Genomic DNA, 7,061 nt, shown 5'->3' on the forward strand with positions numbered 1-7,061 from the left:
AACGTACCCGTAACAAGCTCCGGGTCTTCCTGTGCCTCTGCCGCATTAATATTGAAAACTCTTCCGCGGCCTTGTCCATTCGTGTTCTCCTGGTTCGGGCAATTTCTAATAATGTGGCCCGGTTTTCCACATTTATAACAAACTACATTGGCATAACTTGCTCCGACACTACTTGCTCCGCCATTACTCGTTCCGACACCATTTGTTCCTTTCGTTCTATTAACCCCTGGTCCATAGACCTCACACTTCGCCGCGCTATGACCATTTCTTTTACACTTGTTGCAAAATTTGGTGCAGAACCCCGAGTGATACTTTTCACACCTTTGGCATAGCTGCTTCTGATTGTTGTTTTTGTTGCGGTTATTATTGTTGTTGGGATGATTGTTGTAGTTGTTGTTGTTGTTGTTGTTGTTGTTGGGCCGTTTGTGGTAGTTGCGATTGATGTTGCGATTGTTGGGATAATTGTTGCGATTATTGTTGTAATTGCTGTTGTTGTTGTATTGGTGATTCTTATCACCGTTTTCCTCCCACTTTCTTTTGACTTGCTTCACATTGGCCTCTTCAGCAGTCTGTTCTTTAATTCTTTCTTCAATCTGGTTCACTACTTTGTGAGCCATTCTACATGCCTGTTGTATAGAGGCGGGCTCGTGTGAACTTATATCTTCTTGGATTCTTTCCGGTAATCCTTTCACAAACGCGTCGATCTTCTCTTCCTCATCTTCGAATGCTCCCGGACACAATAGGCACAATTATGTGAATCGTCTTTCGTACGTGGTAATATCAAATCCTTGGGTTCGTAACCCTCTAAGTTCTGTCTTGAGCTTATTGACCTCGGTTCTGGGACGGTACTTCTCGTTCATCAAGTGCTTGAATGCTGACCACGGTAGTGCGTAAGCATCGTCTTGTCCCACTTGCTCTAGATAAGTATTCCACCATGTTAACGCAGAACCTGTGAAGGTATGCGTAGCGTACTTCACTTTGTCCTCTTCAGTACACTTACTTATGGCAAACACCGATTCGACCTTCTCGGTCCACCGTTTCAATCCGATCGGTCCTTCGGTTCCATCAAATTCCAAAGGTTTGCAGGCAGTGAATTCTTTGTAGGTGCATCCTAAACGATTTCCTGTACTGCTAGATCCAAGGTTATTGTTGGTATGTAGCGCAGCCTGTACTGCGGCTATGTTTGAAGCTAGAAAAGTACGGAATTCCTCTTCATTCATATTCACGGTGTGTCGAGTAGTCGGTGCCATTTCCTTCAAAATAGTCAAATGGAACAAGTTAATCATACAGAATATTAAGAGTAGTTAATAGTATTTCGTAGCATAATATGAACTCATTTATAAAAGCTTTTTCTTCATATTAGCGTTTTATAAGTTTAAATTCGGGTAGTACCTACCCGTTAAGTTCATACTTAGTAGCTAATATACAATTCAACTACTACAATTCTATATGAAAAACTGATTATAATATTTCGCGTTCAAACTTTTATACAATATTTTACAAACTTACAATACCGCTTATTTTACATAAAGCATGAAATATAGCACACAATAACTTTGATACAAGATAGTTGTGAAGATAATTCTAGCTAGTACACAAGTCGTTCAGTAAAGGCAATAAAGACATGTAATTCATACGCCCAGAAACAAGTCATGCATTCTGGTTTTACTAGGATTACTTCCCATCCTTGGTCTTGTGGAACATAACCGTTATGGCTGTTGATAAGACAGCGTGTTGTAACGTCGTCAAAAGGACGAGGGTTACGTAATGTCCAACAGTCCCGTAACAATCTAAAAACCTCATTTCTTACCCCAATTACCGACTCCGTCACTTGTGGAAACGTTTTGTTTAATAGTTGTAGCCCGATGTTCTTGTTCTCACTTTGGTAAGAAGCGAACATTACTAATCCGTAAGCATAACATGCTTCTTTATGTTGCATGTTAGTCGCTTTTTCTAAATCACGAAGTCCAATATTCGGATATATTGAGTCAAAATAATTTCTTAACCCGTTGCGTAAAATAGCATTTGGGTTCCCCGCAATATATGCGTCAAAGTAAACACATCGTAACTTATGGATTTCCCAATGTGATATCCCCCATCTTTCGAACGAAAGCCTTTTATAAACCAAGGCATTCTTGGAACGTTCTTCGAATGTCTTACAAACTGATCTCGCCTTAAATAGTTGTGCCGAAGAATTCTGACCGACTCTAGACAAGATTTCATCAATCATGTCTCCGGGTAGGTCTCTTAAAATATTGGGTTGTCTATCCATTTTGTGTTTTTATACTGTAAAATAGACAAGAGTTAGATTCATAAAAAAAAATACTTATTAATACAAGCAATTTTTACATATATCATAAAGCATAAGCACACTATATTACACATATTACACCACACGAATACAGCTATCTTATTCCGACTCGCTTGTTTCTTCTTCTTCGGTTTTGGTTCGTTTTGCCAAGTTTCTAGGGATATATGATGTTCCCCTAATACGAGCCGTCGTTATCCACATTGGTTTAGAAAAACCTGGTGGTTTAGAGGTTCCCGGGTCATTGTTACAACTTAAGGACTTCGGGGGTTGACGATACATATAAAGTTCATCGGGGTTGGAATTAGATTTCTCTATTTTTATGCCCTTTCCCTTATTATTTTCTTTTGCCTTTTTAAATTCAGTTGGGGTAATTTCTATAACATCATCGGAATTCTCGTCGGAATCCGATTCATCGCAGAATTGGTAATCCTCCCAATATTTTGCTTCCTTGGCGGAAACACCATTGACCATAATTAACCTTGGTCGGTTGGTTGAGGATTTTCTTTTACTTAACCGTTTTATTATTTCCCCCACTGGTTCTATTTCTTCATCCGGTTCCGATTCTTCTTCTGGTTCCGACTCTTCTTCCGGTTCCTCTTCGGGAACTTGTGAATCAGTCCACGAATCATTCCAATTTACATTTGACTCTTCATTATTATTAGGTGAGTCAATGGGACTTGTTCTAGAGGTAGACATCTATCACATAATATCAAACGCGTTAAGAGATTAATATATCACATAATATTCACATGTTAAAAATATATAGTTTCCAACAAAATTTGTTAAGCAATCATTTTTCAAGTAAACACGGTCGAAGTCCAGACTCACTAATGCATCCTAGCAAACTCGATAAGACACACTAATGCAAAATTCTGGTTCTCTAAGACCAACGCTCGGATACCAACTGAAATGTCCCGTTCTTATTGATTAAAAACGTTCCATATTAATTGATTTTGTTGCGAGGTTTTGACCTCTATATGAGACGTTTTTCAAAGACTGCATTCATTTTAAAACAAACCATAACCTTTATTTCATCAATAAAGGTTTAAAAAGCTTTACGTAGATTATCAAATAATGATAATCTAAAATATCCTTTTTACACACGACCATTACATAATGGTTTACAATACAAATATGTTACAACAAAATAAGTTTCTTGAATGCAGTTTTTACACAATATCATACAAGCATGGACTCCAAATCTCGTCCTTATTTAAGTATGCGACAGCGGAAGCTCTTAATAATCACCTGAGAATAAACATGCTTAAAACGTCAACAAAAATGTTGGTGAGTTATAGGTTTAACCTATATATATCAAATCATAATAATAGACCACAAGATTTCATATTTCAATACACACCCCATACATAGAGATAAAAATCATTCTTATGGATTGAACACCTGGTAACCGACATTAACAAGATGCATATATAAGAATATCCCCATCATTCCGGGACACCCTTCGGATATGATATAAATTTCGAAGTACTAAAGCATCCGGTACTTTGGATGGGGTTTGTTAGGCCCAATAGATCTGTCTTTAGGATTCGTGTCAATTAGGGTGTCTGTTCCCTAATTCTTAGATTACCAGACTTAATAAAAAGGGGCATATTCGATTTCGATAATTCAACCATAGAATGTAGTTTCACGTACTTGTGTCTATTTTGTAAATCTTTTATAAAACCTGCATGTATTCTCATCCCAAAAATATTAGATTTTAAAAGTGGGACTATAACTCACTTTCACAGATTTTTACTTCGTCGGGAAGTAAGACTTGGCCACTGGTTGATTCACGAACCTATAACAATATATACATATATATCAAAGTATGTTCAAAATATATTTACAACACTTTTAATATATTTTGATGTTTTAAGTTTATTAAGTCAGCTGTCCTCGTTAGTAACCTACAACTAGTTGTCCACAGTTAGATGTACAGAAATAAATCGATAAATATTATCTTGAATCAATCCACGACCCAGTGTATACGTATCTCAGTATTGATCACAACTCAAACTATATATTTTTTGGAATCAACCTCAACCCTGTATAGCTAACTCCAACATTCACATATAGAGTGTCTATGGTTGTTCCGAAATATATATAGATGTGTCGACATGATAGGTCGAAACATTGTATACGTGTCTATGGTATCTCAAGATTACATAATATACAATACAAGTTGATTAAGTTATGGTTGGAATAGATTTGTTACCAATTTTCACGTAGCTAAAATGAGAAAAATTATCCAATCTTGTTTTACCCATAACTTCTTCATTTTAAATCCGTTTTGAGTGAATCAAATTGCTATGGTTTCATATTGAACTATATTTTATGAATCTAAACAGAAAAAGTATAAGTTTATAGTCGTAAAAATAAGTTACAAGTCGTTTTTGTAAAGGTAGTCATTTCAGTCGAAAGAACGACGTCTAGATGACCATTTTAGAAAACATACTTCCACTTTGAGTTTAACCATAATTTTTGGATATAGTTTCATGTTCATAATAAAAATCATTTTCTCAGAATAACAACTTTTAAATCAAAGTTTATCATAGTTTTTAATTAACTAACCCAAAACAGCCCGCGGTGTTACTACGACGGCGTAAATCCGGTTTTACGGTGTTTTTCGTGTTTCCAGGTTTTAAATCATTAAGTTAGCATATCATATAGATATAGAACATGTGTTTAGTTGATTTTAAAAGTCAAGTTAGAAGGATTAACTTTTGTTTGCGAACAAGTTTAGAATTAACTAAACTATGTTCTAGTGATTACAAGTTTAAACCTTCGAATAAGATAGCTTTATATGTATGAATCGAATGATGTTATGAACATCATTACTACCTTAAGTTCCTTGGATAAACCTACTGAAAAAGAGAAAAATATATCTAGCTTCAACGGATCCTTGGATGGCTCGAAGTTCTTGAAGCAGAATCATGACACGAAAACAAGTTCAAGTAAGATCATCACTTGAAATAAGATTGTTATAGTTATAGAAATTGAACCAAAGTTTGAATATGATTATTACCTTGTATTAGAATGATAACCTACTGTAAGAAACAAAGATTTCTTGAGGTTGGATGATCACCTTACAAGATTGGAAGTGAGCTAGCAAACTTGAAAGTATTCTTGATTTTATGTAACTAGAACTTGTAAAATATATGAAGAACACTTAGAACTTGAAGATAGAACTTGAGAGAGATCAATTAGATGAAGAAAATTGAAGAATGAAAGTGTTTGTAGGTGTTTTTGGTCGTTGGTGTATGGATTAGATATAAAGGATATGTAATTTTGTTTTCATGTAAATAAGTCATGAATGATTACTCATATTTTTGTAATTTTATGAGATATTTCATGCTAGTTGTCAAATGATGGTTCCCACATGTGTTAGGTGACTCACATGGGCTGCTAAGAGCTGATCATTGGAGTGTATATACCAATAGTACATACATCTAAAAGCTGTGTATTGTACGAGTACGAATACGGGTGCATACGAGTAGAATTGTTGATGAAACTGAACGAGGATGTAATTGTATGCATTTTTGTTAAGTAGAAATATTTTGATAAGTGTATTGAAGTCTTTCAAAAGTGTATAAATACATATTAAAACACTACATGTATATACATTTTAACTGAGTCGTTAAGTCATCGTTAGTCGTTACATGTAAGTGTTGTTTTGAAACCTTTAGGTTAACGATCTTGTTAAATGTTGTTAACCCAATGTTTATAATATCAAATGAGATGTTAAATTATTATATTATCATGATATTATGATATATAATATATCTTAGTATGATGTATATACAGTTAAATGTCGTTACAACGATAATCGTTACATATATGTCTCGTTTCGAAATCATTAAGTTAGTAGTCTTATTTTTACATATGTATTTCATTGTTAATACACTTAATAATATATTTACTTATCATTTAACATAATTAAATAAGTGTATCAATATCTTAATATTATTCATATGTACCTAGTAAGACGTTGTTATAACGATAATCGTTATATATATCGTTTTCGAGTTTCTTAAATTAATAGTCTCATTTTTATGTATATAACTCATTGTTAAAATACCTAATGAGATACATACTTATAATAAAAACATGTTAACTATATATATAACCACATATATGTCATTGTATAGTTTTTACAAGTTTTAACGTTCGTGAATCACCGGTCAACTTGGGTGGTCAATTGTCTATATGAAACATATTTCAATTAATCAAGTCTTAACAAGTTTGATTGCTTAACATGTTGGAAACATTTAATCATGTAAATATCAATCTCAATTAATATATATAAACATGCAAAAGTTCGGGTCACTACATAATTAACCCGAACTGGTTAGTCAAACACGCTTGGTCAACCCGCCTCGATCAACACCTATCACCTAATTGATTAACCCGACTTGGTTAAGTCAAACTTACTTGGTCAACCCGACTTGGTCAAACCTCTAACGACAAATGATTAACCCAACTTGGTTAGTCAAACGCATTCGGTCAATACCTAACATCAAATTGATTAACCCGACTCGGTTAGTCAAATACCCTAGGTCAACCCAACTCGGTCAAACCCTATCATCTAATTGATTAACCCGACTTGGTTAGTCAAACTCGCTTGGTTAACCCACCTCGGTCAACATCTAACATCTAATTGATTAACCCGACCCGGTTAGTGAAACTCACTTGGTTAACCCGCCTCGGTCAACACCTAACATTTAATTGATTAACCCTACTCGGTTAGTCA

This window comes from Rutidosis leptorrhynchoides, chromosome 11 (genome assembly GCF_046630445.1).
Source record: "Rutidosis leptorrhynchoides isolate AG116_Rl617_1_P2 chromosome 11, CSIRO_AGI_Rlap_v1, whole genome shotgun sequence".
Taxonomy (NCBI): Eukaryota; Viridiplantae; Streptophyta; class Magnoliopsida; order Asterales; family Asteraceae; genus Rutidosis; species Rutidosis leptorrhynchoides.